This window comes from Dasypus novemcinctus, chromosome 18, assembly GCF_030445035.2.
Source record: "Dasypus novemcinctus isolate mDasNov1 chromosome 18, mDasNov1.1.hap2, whole genome shotgun sequence".
In the NCBI taxonomy this organism is placed as follows: Eukaryota; Metazoa; Chordata; class Mammalia; order Cingulata; family Dasypodidae; genus Dasypus; species Dasypus novemcinctus.
Genome location: NC_080690.1, coordinates 36,994,043 through 37,014,468, shown reverse-complemented (window position 1 = coordinate 37,014,468; position 20,426 = coordinate 36,994,043). Strand labels below are relative to the sequence as shown.

The 20,426-nt window shown below is 38.6% G+C and overlaps 1 protein-coding gene and 1 pseudogene across 1 annotated transcript in view; both read left to right on the top strand.

Moving 5' to 3' along the window:
- FTO (FTO alpha-ketoglutarate dependent dioxygenase) overlaps window positions 1-20,426 on the top strand; it is a 405,189-nt gene that overhangs the window by 33,483 nt on the left and 351,280 nt on the right. The gene's annotated exons all lie outside the window — the stretch shown is intronic.
- LOC139436906 (DBIRD complex subunit ZNF326-like) lies at window positions 12,993-14,265 on the top strand (annotated as a pseudogene).

The following is a 20,426-nucleotide window of genomic DNA, read 5'->3' as shown; positions in this document are numbered from 1 at the left end:
CGATATATCTTCTTTGCCATTGCTGTGAAAATTTTACGTATTACTGTTAACTGTCATGCATTAGTTACATTAGTTATAATGTTTCCCTGTGCACAATAAGAGTTTTATTTTAATGGAAGACTGCTTGGAAAGAAGGTTAAACACACACACACACACACACACACACCCACATACACACAACTGAACAGAAACAGTAGTAAAATCACATAAAAACAAATTCCATAAATTGGAGGTATTTTTAGAAATTTGTTCAATTCCTTCATTGATTCTACTCATGACAATTTTTAATTAATTAATTAATTAATTAATTTCCCTCCCTTCCCCTGCCCTGCTGTTTTTGCTGTCTGTGTCTATTCGCTGTGTGATCTTCTGTATCTATTTCTCTTTTTGTCTTCTCTTCTCATTTTTTTCTCCTCTAGGATTCACCAGGATTTGATCCTGGGGACCTATGATGTGGAGAGAGGTTCCCTGTCAGCTGTGTCACTGCAGTTCCTTGTTTCTGCTGTGCTTCACCTTGACTTTCCCCTTCGTCTCTTTTTTGTTGTGTCATCATCTTGCTGTGTGACTCATTCTGCGGGTGTTGGCTCACCACACAGGCACTTGACTTACCATGAGGGCACTTGTGAGGGCACTGGCTAGCCATGTGGGTGAGCTTTCTCTTCTTCTTTTTCACCAGCAAGTCCCAGGGATTGAACCCAGGTCCTCCCATATGGTAGTGGAAGCCCTATCACTTGAGCCATATCTGCTTCCTTACAGTTTTTTTTTTTTTTTAAAATTAGAGAAGCTGTGGCAGCAAACTCATTCCATACAGGGTCCCCATATACCACCCTATTATTAACAGTTTGCATTGATGTGGTATACTTGTTACAATTGATAAAAACACATTTTTATAATTGTACTATTAACTGTAGCCCATGGTTTAATTTAGGTTCACTGTATTTGTTGTGCAGTTCCGTGGATTAAAAAAATTTTTTTATTCTAGTAAAAAATAGACACCCCAAATTTTCCTTTATATATTTGAATATATAATTCAGTAGTGTTAATTACATTTACAATGTTGTGCTACCATCACCACCAATACCAAAATTTTTCCATCATCCCAAATAGAAACTTTGTACATTTTAAGCCTTAACTCCCTATTCCTTACCCCCACCCCATCCCCTGGCAACCTATATTCTATATTCTTACTCTTTGTTTCCTTATTCTAATTATTTTATATCTGCGATCATACTATATGTATCCTTTTGTGTCTGGCTTATTTTTCTCAAATTGTGTTTACAGGGTTCAGCCATGTTGTCTCATGTATCAGAACTTAATTCCTTTTTTATGGTTGAATACTATTTCACTGAGTTTATATACCACATTTTGTTTTATTGAATCATCAGTTGATGGACACTTGGGTTGCTTCCATCTTTTGGCAAATGTGAATATTGTCACTATGTGAACACTGGTGTGCAAATATCTATTTGAGTACTAGCTTTCATTTCTTTCGGGTATATACCCAGTAGTGAGAATGTCAGGTCATATGATAACTCTATAGTTAATTTTCTGAGGTACTGCCTAAATTTCTTCTTCAGCAACTGCACCATTTTACATTCCTACAAGCAATGAAATGAATGTTCCTGTTTCTCCATATCCTCTCCAACATATGTACTTTTCTGTTTTTTTATTTTTTTAAGTAGTAGCCATACTAGTGGGTTTAAAATGGTATCTCATTGTGGTTTTGATTTTCATTTCCCTAATGGCTAATGACGTTGAGCATCTTTTCATGTGTTTTTTTGAGGGGCCATTTTTACATCTTTGGAGAAATTTCTATTCAGGTCTTTTGCCCATTTTTTAATTGCACTATTTGTGTTTTTGTTGTTGAGATAAAAAAAATTCATTATATTATGGATATTAAATCTTTATCAGATATGTGGTTTTGAAATATTTTCTCCTGTTGTGTAGGTTGCTGTCTTACTTTCATGACAAATCATTTTGATGCACAAAAGTTATTCATTTTGATAAAGTCCCATTTATCTAGTTTTTCTCTTGTTTGTGCTTTGGGTATAAAGTCTAAGAAACGGTTAACTTACACAAGGACCTGAGTATGCTTCCCTACGATTTCTTCTAGGAGTTTTGTAATTCTGGTTCCTATATTTAGGCCTTTGATCCATTTTGAGTTAGTTTTTGTATATGATATGAGGTCGGGGTCCACCTTCATTCTTTTGCAAGTGGAGATCCATTTTTTACATCACCATTTGTTGAAGGGATGATTCTTTCCCTATTGGGTAGTCTTTGCCCCCTTGTCAAAAATAAGCTGGCCATAAATGTGAGTGTTGAGTTTTGAACTCTCATTTTGATTCCATTGGTCTATATGTCTATCCTTGTGTAAGTATTGTGCTGTTTTGATTACTGCGGCTTTGTAATGCCTTTTAAGGAGGAAATGTGAGTCTTCTAACTTGATCCTTTTTCAAGATGGCATCGGCTATTTGGGGCCACTTACCCTCCCATATACATTTGGTGATTGACCTTTCCATTTTTCCAAGAACTGTTTTGGAATTTTGATTGGGATTGTATTGAATCTATAAATTTCTTTGAGCAATATTGACATCTTAACAATATCTAGTCTTCCAATTCATGAGTGTAGAATGTCCTTCCCTTTACTTAGGTCTTCTTTGATTTCTTTTAGCCATGTTTTATAGTTTTCTTTGTACAAACCCTTCACATCCTTGGTTAGACTTTTCCCTACATATTTAATTCTTTTAGTTGCTATTGTAAATGGAAATTTTTTCTTGATTTCTTCTTCCAATTGTTCATAACTGGTCTTCAGAAACACTACTGATTTTGGGTGTTGATCTTGTGCTCCACCACTTTGTTAAATTCATTTATTAGCTCTAAGAGCTTTGTTGTGGAGTTTTCAGAATTTTCTGTATATAGGGTCATGTCATGCAAATAGGGAAAGTTATACTTTTCTACTGATGTAATCAGGGACTCTCGCAATTTCTAGTTTCTGCTTTACCACCTTTAGCATTTGGAATTTTTGGTCCTTTGGCTTATACCTAATTATCACAAGATGATTGCAACATGTCAGGTATCATGTCTTCATGTAACTGTGTTTAAAGCTGGAAGAAGCAGGTAGGCAGATAAAAGGGAATTTTAATATTAGGAGGAAAATATTCCCACAAGTCCCCTGCTGACTCCCCTGTGTCCCATTGGATCTGGGTTACTTGGTTATTTTTATTTGCAAGGGAGGCCAGGAAAACCAGTATCTGGCCAAAAGAATGAGATTTCCATGACTGACTTGGAGAGCTCATGATCCATTCCTTGGAACTGGCCTTTTTGACACCCCTGTTAGCAGGAAAGTATGAGAAGTAGCTGTTGAGTAGGCAGGAATTTCCACTCAATGTATGAGTGGAAATGAGATGTTTATCTTTCATTCCAGAATGGGTGAGAAGGATGTGGCCTTTCTTGCCATGTGAGACAAAATACATATAAGATCAGGATTGAAATTTTGAATCATCCATTCAGTACATTTAATTAGCACTTGTAATGTTCCAAGGTTGTTGCTTAAAGCTGGGGATATTGCAGTGAATAAGATAGACAGCTCCTGTGCTCATAGGGCTTATGGTCTACTCAGGAAGAGAAATTAGGAAATACATAGTTTCAAATCAGTGGGATAGGGGAGTGGATGTGGCTCAAGTGGTTGAGTGCCTGCTTCCCACATGGGAGGTCCTGGGTTCAGTTCTCAGTACCTCCTAAATAAAAAAACAAAAATAAACAACAAACAAAACTAATGAAAGAACCAACTCAGGGGAGCCAATGTGTGTCAGTGCTGGAGTGCCAGCTTCCCACTTACGAGGTCCTGGGTTCACTACCCAGCCCTGGTACCTCAAAAAAACAAACAAAACAAAATAAAGCAAACAAACAAAAAGTGTTGCAAGCTTTTAGCATGGGGAAAGCACAGTTTGCTTTGAAATGCAGAGATTCAGGGTCAAGGATGGCCTCTTGGAGGAGGTCACATCCTTGTGATTTCTGAGGCAAAACTCAGCTGATCTCAGAAAATGATTAATTGACCAAGTTCTTTTTGTTTAGGTACTTTTGGAAATAAAGGCAAAAACAAGACTTCTCTGCATGTAGAAACAGTGGCAACTTGAAAATTACATGTACTTCATGGACTGGTAATTAAATCAGCATCTCCTGAGCTGTACAGCACAGTATAAATAGCTCAGTGTAAACAGCAGTGCCTTTGATGCCAGCCAGATATTTTTTTTGCCTCTAACTAGTATGTAAGTAAGTTTCTTTGGGCCTCAGTTTTCATTCTGGAGATAGAGATAATACATCATTATAGATGCCATAGTAGAAGCAGCAAACACTGATAGAACACTTAATATATGCAAGGCACATATTATCTTATTCAAAACACATTAACCTTATAAATAGGGTCTTATGGGAAGCGGATTTGGCTCAACTGATAGAATGTCCGCCTTCCATATGGGAGGCCTAGGGTTCAAACCCAGGGCCTCCCCAACCCATGTGGTGAGCTGGCCCACTCACAGTGCTGATGCGCGCAAGGAGTGCCGTGCCACGCAGGAGTGTTCCTTGCGAAGGGAAGCCCCGCGCGCAAGGAGCGTGCCCTGCAAGGAGAGCTGTCCTGCGTGAAAAAAAAAGCACAGCCCGCCCAGGAGTGGTGCCGCACACACGGAGAGCTGATGCGGCAAGGTGACACAATAAAAAGAGATACATTCCCAATGCCGCTGACAGGAATACAAGCCGACACAGAAGAACACACAGCGAATGGACACAGAGAGCAGACGGGGGAGGGGGGAAAGGGGAGAGAAATTTAAAAATAAATAAATAAATAGGGTCTTATGACTACCTTCATTCTACAGATGAAGACACTGGGAACACAGAGGTGAAAAATGTGCTCAAAGTTCTGCAGCTAGTAGCTGATGGAACTGGGATTTGAAGTCAAGCTTTCTGGCTTCATAATCTGGGCTCTATATTGTACTGAGAAACTGCAGTGTTATGCTGAGATAAATCGATTGTGTTCTTCAGTACTCTTCTGTATTGGGATAAATCAGGTGAAAGGTGAAGCTCCTAGTTTAGTGTTTTTGAACCACGCCACCATCACTTAATAGTTTCTGCCCTTTCCCCAGTATTTAGAGTCTCTCTGGAAATCCTGAAGTTATCCTTTCACTTTCACTTTTCAGTCAGTCACCAAGTCTTTCTTTCAGTTTGTCAGCAGCTCTTAAATCTGGCCCCTCCTTTCATTCCTATTGCTTCTGCTTTAGTTTAGCTTATCTCAAAATGCTTTCTGTTAGCAAAAATTGCAACAACCTCCTGACTGGTTTTCTTGCCTCTATTCTCCCCTTCTCTTCTCCACCTCTCCTTTTGTCAGTCTGTCTACCATTTTGCTGACAGTAGTTTTCTTATTATTTGACTCTGGTCTTAAGTGAAATGTAGGTGGACCTCCCCCCTATTGCTTGTAGGATTAAAGATGAAGAGTCTCCCTTGCATATGTGTCCTTTTATTTCCAGGCCACTATCTAACTTAACCAGCCTCTTGCCCTCTTAGCTCTGTCCCTTCCTTCCTCCCTACTTCCAACCTCATCAATTTACTATTTATTTTGTCAGGGATATCCCTTTTATTCCCCTACCTCTGTTCACCTGGTGGAAAATTCAGCTCTGTTTTCAAGATTCAGCTTAAAAGTTTTTGCCTCAGTAGATCCTTTCCTACCATTGTGCCCATTTATCACTTCAGTTTTGGTTCACTTTGTACCTGGCCCTTGCATTGGTGTACTTGGTATCTTGATTGTGAGCTCCTGGAGGGCAGGAACCCTGTTTGACCTTGTTTCTGTAACACTTAGTGCTGTTTTTGCAAACAGTAGGCCTTATGGAAGGGCTGATAAATGTCCTAAGAATATATTTTTAATTTTGCATGATGGATACCATTTTATTTGTTTCTCTGTATATATATGATCCTTGTTATTTAGCAGCAATATGAGCCATCAGTTATTTTGCCAGTGTAATGTCCTCTAGGGAAACATTGGTACTCTTAAATTGACTTCATGAAGAAAGAATATTTACTTGATGATGTCTGTACAGTTTAACTTGTGCTTTTTCCAAAAAATATTTTTATTTTTTGTGACAATAACTTTCATTCACATATTAAAAACAATCACTTTGTACAGAAGGATTATAATGGACAATAACAACCTTCCGCCTTATTCCTATCCCACCTCCCACTTACAGATGACTACTTTAAAAAAAAATAGCTTTATTCTGGTTGCATTACCAGTTAGTGATTGAGAAAAAGACCTTGGATAAAAGGGGGAAATGGTAAAGACAGATGAGTTTATATGGCTAAGAGTCTTCAAAAAAGAGTCGGGAGGTCATCAGAGGGGTTGTGCTTATGCACGCCTCGGCAGGACTCCAGAAAAAGCCAAAGTAGATACAACCCTAAGTACTGGTTATCCTGAAGGCTACAGAGACATATAGGATATATAGTCATGGTGGTTGGATTTGGAGTCCTGTGCCATGTCAGTGGGCCCTACTTTGGAATTTATGCTCCTGAGTGTGATGGAGCTAGACTCAGATGTCACCTTTCTGCACATGCCTCTTCTGTCACTTTTACTGAACTTGTGGTTGGCACTAGGGATGGTGTATACTCAGGGGACTTGAATCTCTGGACTGCCCATGTGCCAGCTGGGCCCTGAGCCTCAGCAGAGTTGCAACCCCTACTCTCCAGTTTGGTGGACTTACCCAAGTCAGCTAACAAGGAGGTGAAGATGGTCAACCACTATACCAGGGAACTGAGAGTGCCTATAACTCCAAGCAAGAGAATTGCATCCATCAACTATGTGGAATCTAAGCCCCCTCTAGATATAGAGGTGGAGTGGACATCACCATCCCAGGGTCCACAGAATGGAGGAATAAAATATGGATTAGAGTGGACTTAACTGATATTCTACTATAAAACCTATTGTGACTAGTAATAGAAGAAATTGTAGCATTGAGGTGGAGAAAATGGCCACAGTAGTTGCTGAGGGCAGGGAGAGGGAAGAAGAGATGGGATGTGGGGTGTTTTTGGGACTTTGAGTTGTCCTAAATGATATTGCAGGATCAGATGCTGGACTTTATATATCCTGCCATAACCCACTGAATATCCTGGGGGAGAGTGTGTGAACTACAGGGTAAACTATTATCCTTGTAGTACAGCAATGCTCCAAAATATATTCACCAAGTACGATAAATGTGCCACAGTGATGGGGGACGTTGTTGGTGTGGGAGGAGTGGGGTAGGGAGGTAGGGGGGTATACGGGAACTTCTTATACTTTTTAATGTAACATTTTTTGAGATGTGTATATCTTCAAAAAATACAATTTACAAAAATGATGGGGGTGAGGGGTGGGGAGTAGGTTATATGGGAACCTCTTACATTTTTTAATGTAATGTTCTTTGTGATCTATTTACTTTAATAAAAGTGTTAAATAAAAAATATATATAATGTAAAAACAACAACAACAAAAAAACCCTTGCAAACTCTTTCCTCTGCCCTGTTGTTTTCTCTGTGAGTTCCTGCCAACCAAGGGGGTGGGGATTCAACATCCTTCTGACATGACTGAATGAATGCCCAAATCATAATTTAATCAAGAAAAAGTGCAACCTCTGAATTTAATGCAATCTAATATACCCAGAGGAACAGATTGGTTTACAAACATAATCTATTTTTCTTTTTGGAATTCATAAATAATATCAAGCTGCTACATCTCCCATCTACTACCTACCTCCAGTCCTAAACAACCACTAGTATACTTTCTACATTTGGAGATTTGCCTATTCTGTACATTTCATGTAAGTGGAATCAAACAATATCTGGTCTTTTGTGACTGGTTTTAGCAAAATGTTTTCAAGGTTCATCCATGTTGTAGCATGTGTTAGAACTTTATTCCTTTTTATGGATGAATATCCCATTCTATGGATACACCACATTTATTCATTCATCAGTTGATAGGCATTTGCCTTGTTTTCATTTTTTGGCTATTATAAATAATGCTTCCATAAGCATTCATGAACAAATCTTTGTTTGAATACCACTTATCATTTCTTTTGGGCATATACCTAAAAGTAGAATTACTGGGTCATATAGAGTCAAGCTTAACTTTTTTAAGAACTGCCAAACTGTTTTCCAAAGTACTTGTACTGTTTTACATCTCCACTAGCAATGTATGGAGTTCCAGTTTCTCCACAACCTTGCCACCAATTGTTATTGTCCATCCTTTTACCTCTCATTCATTTCTCATAATTCTGTTAGACAATGAAAAATAATATTATTGTTATTTTATAGATGAAAACTACAAGTCAACAATTAGAGTCAATGAGATATGCCTAACGTGTGTGAGGAGAGAGGAAGAAGTGGCATGCTTAATTGAGAACAGTAAATTAAGTCATCTATAAGTAATTTAAAAGTTGTTGAGTCCCCTTACCTGCTGTAGTCCCAGGGAGAAGGGGTGTGCGGAGACACTCGGGCCTGGAAGACCATGAACTTGGCGAGCTCGGGAGAAGGCAGTTGTCGCCTTGTGCAAGTGCCTGGTGTAGTGTCCTTCAGCGCCAGCCATGGCTCCACAGCAAATCTCTAAGTTTATGAAGAAAACTTGAAACGATTTGGGAAATGCAATAATCCAAACGACCTTGGGCACAATTATAAAGATTGATCCTGTTACAGGGATGTTTATGAACTTGACCGACCTCAAAGAGCAAGTGGTGGAGGCAATTATGAAGCTCCTGGATCACAAGAATCTGAATCTGGATATGTCCTACTTGCCTGATGTTGTGAGCACGACAGAAAATGTGGCTTTATGTATCTGGGAAAACCTTCATAAATTTCTTCCTGTGGGAGTTATTTATAAAGTTATGAAACTGATAATAATATTGTAGTCTATAGAGGAGAATAGATCTTAGGGTTAGCATTGTAGAGAGACTTAATTTCTTTCTATATTTGAAAAAGATCTTATTCACCTAGAGCCTTTGAAGGAGTCAGCTATGGTTGTTATACCTCTACATTGGGTTCTGGAGTGCCTGATTTATTGAAATTATTGTAAGACCTATTTTAAAGCTAAATTTGTAATATAGCCTCAATATCATTCAGAGAATCTTTTATCTATAGATTAAAAATCACTTCATTTTCAACAAAATGTTTTGGTATAGAATTATTTGAAAACCAAGAAGATATGTTTTTGTTACTGTCTCCTCTGTTATCTCATAGTCATAGTTGGTATCTATTTTTTCTTGGTATATACAAATAGTAAAAATGTTTATAAAATTTACAGTAGGTGAATCTTAACAAAAAATCAAATATAGTTGGCCAAAAAGTCTGGAAACAAACAATATATATTTTTTAATAAAGTTATGCTAAAGATACAAGTTTATTCAGTGAAAATTAGAGACACAAATCATCTGAGGCAATGCATCACAGATGTATATCCAGGGATTGATGGAAATGCTGCCTTAATTCACATTATTCATTGCAATTTTGCACAATTTTTTGAATTGTTAGGAACAACACATTGAACATAGCATGTATTATTAGTAAGCTATTAATTATGTATTTGGTCTCCCCCCGAACAATTTCAATTCAGAAGACTGAAGAATAATCACTTGTTTTAAACCCTGTTAAAATAATTGACATGAAAATGATATATTATTCTATGTAAGACATCTCCTATGTATGATTTTTCCTAATCCCATTTTGTTCCAATCATTAAACTTAACCTGCATAAGCTAAACTATATAAAAAAACAAGTTGAATCAGACACTTAGAACTATGTTAGAAGTTAGAGTTTATTTCCCACTCACACAATTTGTAAAATCAGTACGATTCTATTTTTTGCCCTAATTTTTTTTATTATTGAGGTGTAATTCACATAAGATAAAGCTACCTCTTCTAAAGTGTATAAGATGACTACTCTTTTTTTAATTTAAATTTTAAAAATTGTAGTAACATAGATACAACATAAAATTTCCTATTTTAACCACTTTCGAGTATACAAGTCTTTGGTATTAATTGCATTCGTAATGTTGTGCTGCCATCACCCACATCCATTACAGAAATTTCTCTATTATCATAAACGGAAACAAACCTTGTGTATATTAAGCCATAATCCCCCATTTCCCCCTCACCCCCCACAACTGCTAACCTGTACTGTATTTTCTATTTCTAAATTTGCACATTCTAGTTATTTCATATAAATGAAATCATACAGTAGTGTCCTTTTGAGACAGGCACGAAAGGAAAATAATGTATGATTTCTTTTATAATGAAGTATATGATATCGTTAAGGTTCATCTACTAGGACTTCATTCCTTTTTACGGCCAAATAATGTACTGTGTATACATATACACACACACCACATTTTGTTTATCCATTCATTTGTTGCTGGATACTTGGGCTGTTTCCATTTTTTGGCTGTTGTGAATAATACTGCTATGAGCATTGTACAGATATTAAATGCAAAGTTTGATCTTCTAGGAAGCCAACCGAGGGAACAAGAATATCAGGGCCAGAAGACAAACCAAAAGTCACTTGCTTTGAAGTAATTAAGATAACTTATGTTGACAGTTTCCTCCATACTTTAGGTATAGCCTTTTCAAAATTAGAAGGATATTCCTTCCTTGTTATTCTGACATGAATATTTAGCAGTGTCATCTCTAACCCCAGGATCATACGGTAAATGTTAACAAGAAACACTAGTATGTGTGTTTTCCCTGTCCTATTGTTTTTCTACAAGAATGCTGACAGCTAGAATGGCTTTGTGACATTGTTCCTACAAAGCTGAATATAACATGTATAGTTACCTGGGTAGGTGTAGAGTGTATTTTATTAAAGAGCTGGACATAGTAACTAGATGTTAACGGTTTTATACTCTGGAAGAATTTTAAGTGTAATTTGACAAAACTTGCAAATTAGATTTGTATGGTAAATTTAATCTCCATGTTATGTTTCTACTAATTGAATAAAATGTTTCTTGAAAGTGTGAAACCTCTGATGTGTAATCAGGCACTTTATGCAATATTTTCAGGCTTTTCTTGCCTTTCTTTCTACTCAGTGTGGCGTATTTTATTTTTTGTGGGAAACCAGGCACATTTTAGGTTCTCCCAAGTGTCTTTCAGTTCTCCACCTGCTTGTTTTCAGATAGCTATGCGGTTTCTGTCCACTCTGGAGAATCCTTTAGAGCCACTCAAAATGTTATCTCTGGCTAAGCTCACAACTTTTATTGCTGATCTGGTGGGAACCAGTTCTATTCCCTTTTCAGTGCATTTAAAGTCCCAGCAACTTGTAAGAAACTTCTTCCCTCTCTCCACCACCCACAGAGTATACAGAGCTTTATTGTATACTCTTGTTTTAAAATATATGATCATAAATTGAGACAGTGCTGAAATATTTAAAGAAGAAACCAAAAAGCTTCCTTAATTTCCCTTCCCGGGCGTAATCATTGTGAGCTATGTTCTAGGGGCCAAATCTGGCCAGCCACCTGTTTTTATATGGCCCATGAGCTAAGAATGGTATATATATTTTTAAATGGTTGAAAAAAAGTAAAGAATATTATATGCTGTGAAAATTATTTGAACTGTAAATTTTAGTTTCTATAATACAGTTTGACTAGAACACAAACACATTTATTTACAAGTAACTATTTTCATGCTAAAACAGAGTTGAAAAATAAACAGCAAACAAACAGCAACAAAAAGAAAACAATAGAGTTGAGTAGTTGTGACAGACAAACCAAAAATACTGACTGACCCCTGAACTATAACCTTAAAGGCTTTTTTTCCCTATATACTTATGTGAGTATGTGTGTGTGTACTTTTTTTTAAACAGTGGGGTAATCCATTGTGCTTTAATAATCTACCTTTTTACAGGGTAGTATATTTAGCAGTAATTTTTGCTGGGCTCCTTTTTGGTTTGTTTATTCCATTGTATTATATAAACCCATTAGCTGTTACCTGGGAGTAATGATAATAATAATGATAATAATATCTTTACTGTATGATTTAGAATTGATTTTCATTGTTTATTTTTCTCACATGCCTTGAGTTCTGAGATATGGGTAGTGGTGAAGCTGCCCAAGGGTTTCATTGAGGAGTCAGGATCTTTCTAGAGTCCTATTCTGCTGTTTTCATGAAATTCATTGAAAGAAGGTGAATGGAGCCTGTCAAATTACCAGAAAACTTAGCAATTTAAAACAACAGATATTTCATTACCGTACAGTTTTTGTGGGTCAGGAATTCAGCTATGGCTTAGCTGGGTGCCTCTGATTCAGGGTCTCTCACAGGCTGCAATCAAGATGTTGGCTTGGGCTGCAGGTGTTTCAAGACTTGACTGGGGGATCTCTTTCCAAGTTTACTCATGTGGCTGTTGGCAGGCCACAGGTCCTTTGCTGGCTGTTGGCTGGAGACATCAGTTCCTTACTACATGGGTTGCTTGTTAGGGCTACTTACAACAAGGCAGTTAACTTTCCTTGAGGGGAGGTAGGAGGAGAGAGAGAGAAGAGAGAGAAGGAAGGACAAGAGAGAGAAGGGGAGGGGAGAGGGATGGTGGGTGGGAGGAAGTAAAAGAGAGAAAAGGAAAGATTGCAGAGAAAGTCACAAAGGTAAGAAGAAGAAATCAATGAAATCTGGAAGAGAAGGGAGAGACCGGCAGATGCCACTTTGTGCCTTGCCATGTGGCAGAGGAGCCAAGGATGGCTGGCCACCCGTCTTTGGGTGGGAAGAAAGCATTGCCTTGATGATGCCTTGATTTGAACATTTTGCCAGCCTCAAAACCATTGTGTGTGTACGTGTGTGCATGCCTACACATATGCACAGGAAGAAGAGTTCCCCACGTTTATTTCCTTCCCGTCATGCCAAGACCTGAAGATTTGACGTTACAAAATGCTTCGCTTTGTCAGAAGACAACATGCGTCCTGCTTACAGGATTACTTACCAGGGCTCTAATGGAATGAATCGTGATTATGACTCTGGATCCTAAGGGGTGTCAAAGATCCGTGGCCTCCTACCTAAACCAGTCAGATGTCATGGACAATCACAGTCGTGGTGGTGGGAATGGCAGGCTTGGACTTAAGAGTCTTATGACTCTAGGTCTTCTCAGGCTGGGTGAGATTTGTACAGCCCTGGCTGTGGTTTTAATGAAACCAAACAAAGTCATTTTGGAGGTAGTTATGGTGGTCGATTTGAGAGCTTCTCCCAGAATAGCCTTGACCCTTTCGAGTTAAGAAACCAGGGCAGGTCTAGCTGGGAAACACCTTACTGCCTTTCAAAATTGAGGCCTGGGTTTATGGAGGACAGAGGAGGAGAGAATTATTCTTCCTACAGCAGTGTTTCTTGACTCCATATGAAACCTACACCTGTAGGCTCTTGGGAGAGGAACATCGACCTGTCCTCAAAATATGTTTGGAAGTAGAAACTCTTATGCTTTTGGAGGACTATCAGCAGGCAGGGGCCAAGGCCAAGACAATATCGGTGATTTTGGAAGCGTTTATAGACCAGGGATTGTTGCTGACTATCAAACACCTACCAGTGTGGTAGTTGCTGCTGTTGCTGCTGCAAAAAAAGAAATGTGGAGATGGCTGCAGAATGGCATTCACAATTTTGTTGTTTGAAGAAGAAGATAGTGAACTGCATCTGGAAAGTTCTTACCAGGAAACATTAGATCACATTCAGAAGCAAACCAAATTTGATAAAGTATTACAGAGTTCTTGCATAACTATGTATGGTGAATAAGTTAGGAAAACTTCTATCCATAAGCAACAGACAAAAGTTATCAAACGGAAGCAAATAAAATAATTGAAAAAGATATTATGGAAGTTGTTACTGCAGATGATCACATGATGAAAGTGGAGACTGTTCACTGCAGTGCCTGTAATGTGTATATCTCTGTATATAATATAGTTTAGTAGCACTTAAAATAGCCTGAACATATCAAAGGGAAGTGGGTTTATAAGAACAAATAAAACGAGGGTGTCTTGATCGCTACAAGCATTTAAAAAAATCCAATAGTGAAAGCACCATGTGTTAAGGATGAGAATCCTTTTGAAATTCAAGATTCTCAGGATCAGCAAATATAAGGAGATAAGGAGGAAGATGAAATGATTGATGAACATACTGAGGAAGAAGAGGAGGAAGAAATGGAGTGGGGGAAGTAGAAGAGGTAGAGGAAGTAGGAGACGGAGAAGTAGAGGGAGTAGGGGAAATGGGAAGAGGGGGATGTAGTGGGAGTGGGGGAAGTAGAGGGAATTTGGTTAATATAGTTTCTTAATATTTGCCATGTTTAATAAAATGAAGTGTGTAAATTATAATGTAAACTTTAGTCCATGGTAAGTAGCAATGCTTCAATATGTGTTCATCAGTTGTAACAAATGTGCCACGCTAATGAAAGATATTGTTAATGGAGAAAAGTATGGGGGGGCCTGGGGTATATGGGAATCCCCTATATATATATATTTTTTTGTTTGTTTGTTTTTAAGATTCATTTATTTATCCTCCCTAGCCCCCCAGTTGTCTGCTCTTTGAGTCTATTTGCTGTGCATTCTTTCTGTGTCTACTTTTCTTCTCTTTAGGCAGCACCAGGAACCGATCCTGGGACCTTCTGGAGGCGGAGAGAGGTGCTCAATCTCTTGCGTCACGTTAGCTCCCTGGTCTGCTACGTCTCTTAGTGTTTCTTCTCTGTGTCTCTTTGTTGTGTCATCTTGCTGCGTCTCTGCTTGGGCCAGCTTGCCACGCAGGCCAGCACTCCTGCGTGGGTGGTACTCTACTTAGACAAACTCGCCACGCAGGCCAGCACTTGTGGGCCAGCTCTCCGCTCAGGCCAGCTGATGGTGTGGGCTCGCTTGCCTTCACTAGGAGGCTCCAGGAATCAAACCCTGGGCCTCCCATATGGTAGATGGGAGCCCAATTGCTTGGGCCACATCCACTTCCCAATCCCCTTTATTTTTGATGTAACATTTATGTAACCTAAAACTTCTTTAAAAATAAAAAATTAAGTAAAAATAAAAAATGAAGGAAAGACTATTTTAGTTTAGTTTTTTATAGCTCCCAAACTTAGGTCGATAAATGGTTTGCAAATTTTTAAGCTTAATTTTTATTACTTTATAATAGGTATATATTGTTCATATATCTATTCTAATCATTTGAACTTTAATGCTGCTTTGGGGAGTAAATATTAAAGTTTGCATTTATTTTTTGATTACTTAACCTCAGAAAGATAAATTGGGCAAGTATTTTTTGCTCTGTATATATTTTTTTTATTGCATTAGACATTGAATTGTAATTTGTGTTGATATGCTTGAAGGCTTTTTGTGACCATACTTCTATCTGTAGTGATAAAATGTTTTTTACAAAACCTTTCTTCCTGAATTGGCAATTTGAACTGTAACAGGGAAGCAGATGTGGCTCAGGTGAAAGAGCTCCTCCCTGAACATGAGGGAGGTCCAGGTTCGGTTCCTGGTGCCTCCTTGAGAAGATGAGCAAGACTATGAGCTGGAGCGATGGGCTGGCATGGCGAGCTGATGCAACAAGATGACGCAGTGAGATGATGCAACCAAGAGATACAGTGAGGAAACACAATGAGAGACGCAACAAAGCAGGGAGAGGAGGTGGCTCAGGCAATTAGGTGCCTTCCTACCACATGGGAGGTTCTGGGTTCAGAAAGAGAAAGCTAGCACACAACAAACAGATACAGCAAATGCAAACAAGAGGCCTCAGGCAGCCTCTTCAGTTACTCCAGTGGGCCTTGCAAGTATCATAATTGTTAGTATGCTCCATAATATGTTCAAGGGTAGAAAGTATTGGGCTAACACCAAATAGGTGGCAGAGCTGGAATTTGAGCTCAATTGTGTATGAGTCCAGAATCTTGTCTTCTTCCCACTGTGGGCTCGAGCTGTAGAAGCAGGGAGTTTTAGTTAGGCTGAAATAGGAATTAAAATGCAGCCGTATTTTGACAAAGTGTTGTATTTCCTTATGCTTGCTAAAATAGGGAGTTTTTCTTGGATTGTAAAGTTACTTAACATTACTCACTGTTGTAACTACATTCTGAATGGGAACTTACTTGACCACTAGGTGTCTTCTTTTGGTTCTGTCCTTCCTGTGCCATGCTCCTAGAAGGAACTTAAAATGGATTCAAGGAAGATGACACAACAAGGGAATTAAAAAATGAATGGAACATGTACTCTGATGATTCCAGTTGCCTTTTACGTCCTTTACTCTCCAGTTCTGTTTCTCTTCTGCTCACAGGCTGATATTTGGGTAATAGAACAATTCTCTGGAAACTTAGTTGAGTTTTTTTTTTTTCCACCCCCCCCCATTGTCTGCTCTCTGCATCCATTTACTGTGTGTGATTCTGCATCTTGCTTGCATTATCCAGTGGCACTGGGAAACTGTGTCTCTTTTTTGTTGCATCATCTTGCTGTGTCAGCTCTCCGAGTGTGTGGTGCCACTCCTGGGCTGGCTGCACTTTTTTCACACAAGGTGGCTCTCCTTGCGGGGTGCACTCCTTGCACATGGGGCACCCCTATGCGGGGGCACCCCTGTGTGGCATAGCACTCCTTGCATGTGGCAGCACTGGGTATGGGCCAGCTCACCACATGGGTCAGGAGGCCCCGGGGATCGAACCCTGGACCCTCCATATGGTAGGCGGACGTTTTATCAGTTGATCCACATCCGCTTCCTAGTTGAGTCTTTGATATCTTTTTTGTCATTTAGAAAAGCAGGAAAGTAGGGAGAAAGAACTTCTGTGTTCACTGAGATGTTAGATAAAATAATTATAACATTTGCAGAGTATTTTAGGTACAGCTTTAATAACAGTTTATTATAATTATGGGAATATTTGTGTTACTAGGCAGATAATGGTTTATTAATATTAATATTAATTTCCCCATTCTTCAATATAATATTTGCTGTAACTTACATGTATTTTCTCTTATAATCATCATAGGAACCCTACATATTAATAGTTTCCATTCTCCCCTCAGATTTTAGAGATAAGGAAATTGACACTTAGAGAGATTGGTTAATTTGCTCAAAGTTTAATAAATTTTGGTGGCTTTTAGATTTTGTTCTCCCATTTAGAATTTGTTAATTCTTTATAGTGGTAGAGTGGTTGACTTAAGTCCTATATTAAAAATTCCTCTAAAACACTTCAGCGGAATGTACTTCTAGAACGCTGGTTAGGTTCTGAGTGCAAAAATCCATTTTTTGTCCTTGTGTTGTAGATGTGAACAGTGCGCTCTGGATGCGGGCTCCTTTGAAGAAGGCTCTTTGCAGAATTACAAATCGTGTTCACTCAGGGACCTTTCGCTTCCCGACTAATGGAGCACCCATTATCATAGAAACTGCGGGACATTTGACAGCTCAGGTTGAGACCTGGAGCTTCATAGAATGGAACATTCTTCTTACTCAATTAGAGGCACACCAAAAAGATGGGGAGCAGCTGGCTGGGGTCTTTGAGACTGCTGGGGTGGTATGCTCTCTTTTACTTGAATTGAGATACGGCATTAATTTCTAGGTTTCTCCAATCAACTCAGAAAAAATAAACCAGTTCATGCTAGGCTTTCTTTGAGTCTCAAATAATTTAATTGCACATAGTATCTCTCCATTTGACTCCCCAGTTGTGGTGGTGATTTCTGCAGACCATAGGAAAATGTCTAACAAATGTGAGATGAGAGAGTGTTGTCAGGCAGGGAGCACTTTCCCTGGGAGTGGGAGCTATCCCCGCACTAACAGGCGCTCCGCACCGCACCCACGAGGTCTGCCTCCAACACTGTCAGTTCGATCTCTTTGTTCCCCTTCCCGACTCCCTTCTTGCCAGTGATTTGTGACATATTTCCTAGCAGATCAAATGAGCCCCTGACACCTGATTGCCGAGTGCTTCTTGTTTACAGTTGCTTTCCAAGGACACCCAGACAAGATGGAAAGCTTAACGTGCAGTAATTAAATTTGCATCTGCTCTGTGACAGGACTCAAAGGAGTTTTTTTCTCCTTCACATATGAATCTCATTGTAGAACTCCTACTGTCTTTGACCATAAAGCATCTAAAAAAGGCAAGACATGGACAGGTAAACAAACATTGGTTCAGTCTACTGCCTGTCATTATAATGATGAATATTAAATAAGATCACCAATATCCCTTTCCTATTTGACTTTCTACTCTTCACCTACTTGTTTAGCCAGATTTATAACTGGTCTTAAATATAAGAACTAAGCTTGGAGGTGATTTTTTTTCCCCCTTCTATTTAAAGGAAAACAAACATTGCCAAACAATCTGGATTGGTTTAACACCCTTTGGACTGTACATTTCTCACAAACGCTAATGAATAATTCAGCAAAGCCAAACACAATCTGCTGGTGGTATCTAGTGTTATTCACACTTGCTAATGAATAATTCCCTTTGGCTTTTATAGAGCAGCTCTGAGGAGTGACTTCTGAGATTCAGATGGGTTATTATTGGGCTATTTGTCAGTGTCCTTGGGGCATTGTGAGCCAAAGCTGAATTTGACTACCCACTCCACACACCTTCTCCCATTCTTCTGGGAGACACGCAGTTTTTTGTCCAGCTTTTTCACCCTAGAATGCTGCTATGAAAGAGGCAATGCTATAACAGGATTCAGCTTCACTAAAATTTCATTGATTCAGTTCCTTGTTTTCATTCAAATAAAGAAATGTTTCTTGAGTACCTTATGAGGTACAAAGTATTGAGCTAGGCATTGTGGAGATTAGAGTAAGGTAGATCTTATGTATTATATCCTTAAGTATAGGAAATACAGGAAAGACATAGGTTCCTGGGGAAAGATGCTAGGGGTCTTCTTGTTAAAACAAGGAATTACCATTTTCTCACGTGTTCTTAGGTAGGGAATTGACATTTCAATGTCTAGTAGCTGTTGATGATGTTGAATGAGGGTTATGTTACTTTGGCTAAGCCTAAAATTTGATTAATCTTGAAACTGCTTCCAGGATAAGTCCTATAACATGATCCCAGAGATGCCTGCATAAGTGATCCTTATTTATTTCTGCTGTGTGAAGTCAGGAATGTGGTATGACATGGCTACACTATCTGGAAGTCTACGAATGGTGAAAGTGGATTTTATTTATGCCTGCATGTTCTGTATATCATTCCTTAGTAACTCTGAAATCAGTGAGGTGTACCCAGCCTTGGTGATATTGTCCCCAGTGGCCTGTATCTCCTTCAGCTTTTTCTGCTAAATTCCTATTACTTACCCATGTGTAGGTTTCCTCTTTTGAGCATGCTGGAAGATGATGTTTCCCAGCTTCCTTTAAGTTTGATGGGATCAAGTGATAAGTTTTAGCCAATTAAATGCAGGTAGAATTGATGTGTATCATTTCCTGGTGAAGACATTTAAGAGTTGACATGCCACTTGCATGCCTCCCTTTCCTTACCACAGTGACCTTGGGAGCCATGTGTTCCAGATTAGGGTATTGATTAGGCTTGGATCATGAGTGACTATGGAGTATAGCCCATACTTTTCCCCCCATTAACCCATATTGGAAGGTAACTTGAGCAAGAAAAAGACCTTTAGTGTATTAAGCCCCTGATTTTTGGAGATCCCCTTATTATCATAGCATAGCCTAGACTAATCTCACTGTCATGGAGGGATTAGTACAGGAATAGTTGTGTATGTGTCATCCAGGACCCATTATTCAGCAAGATTTTAGCTAGTAGCTTTGCAGAATGTATTTTCACTTAGAATTGAAGGGTAGACCTAATTTAGGGACAGAAAAATTGATCTATGGGAGAAATAAAATTGATATATAGGGAGTTATAGGATTAGAGAGTAATTAGTAAGAAGATCCAGAGTTGAGCTGAGGCTCTTATGAATCATATTAATGAATTTTAAATTACATCCAGCATGTTTAAGTGGTAAGTTTGTGAACCTGTAGTTTTTTTCTTTGCTTTTGGTTTATACCAAAGGTTGGCAAATTATGGTCCATGGGCCAAATCCAGCCAGGAGCCTTTTTAAAAAAAATTTAAAATTTTTAATAGCTGTCATGCTAAGAATGGTTTTTACATTTTTAAAAAATAGTTTTTTTGAAAAGATAGATATTCTATAGGGATTGTATGTGCCCTACAAGGCCTAAAATATTTACTCTCTGACCTTTACAGATGTTTGCTGACACCCTTAAACTCTCTACACACTGTTATAAAAAAGAATCATACTCTAGAGTATGAGCTTCTTGAGTATAGGGACCCAAGGGTATTTATGTCTCTGTCTTTTGGCCTAGCCTGATGCGTGGCAACGTAGTACAAGCTCAATTCAAGTAAAAAGTTAAAATTGAATTGCATACAGAATGTTGGCGATATTGAAGGCATTTCAGAGGATGAAAACTGAGGAGAAATCATGAAAGGCCATGGATCTGAAGGAATAGAACTTTTCCTC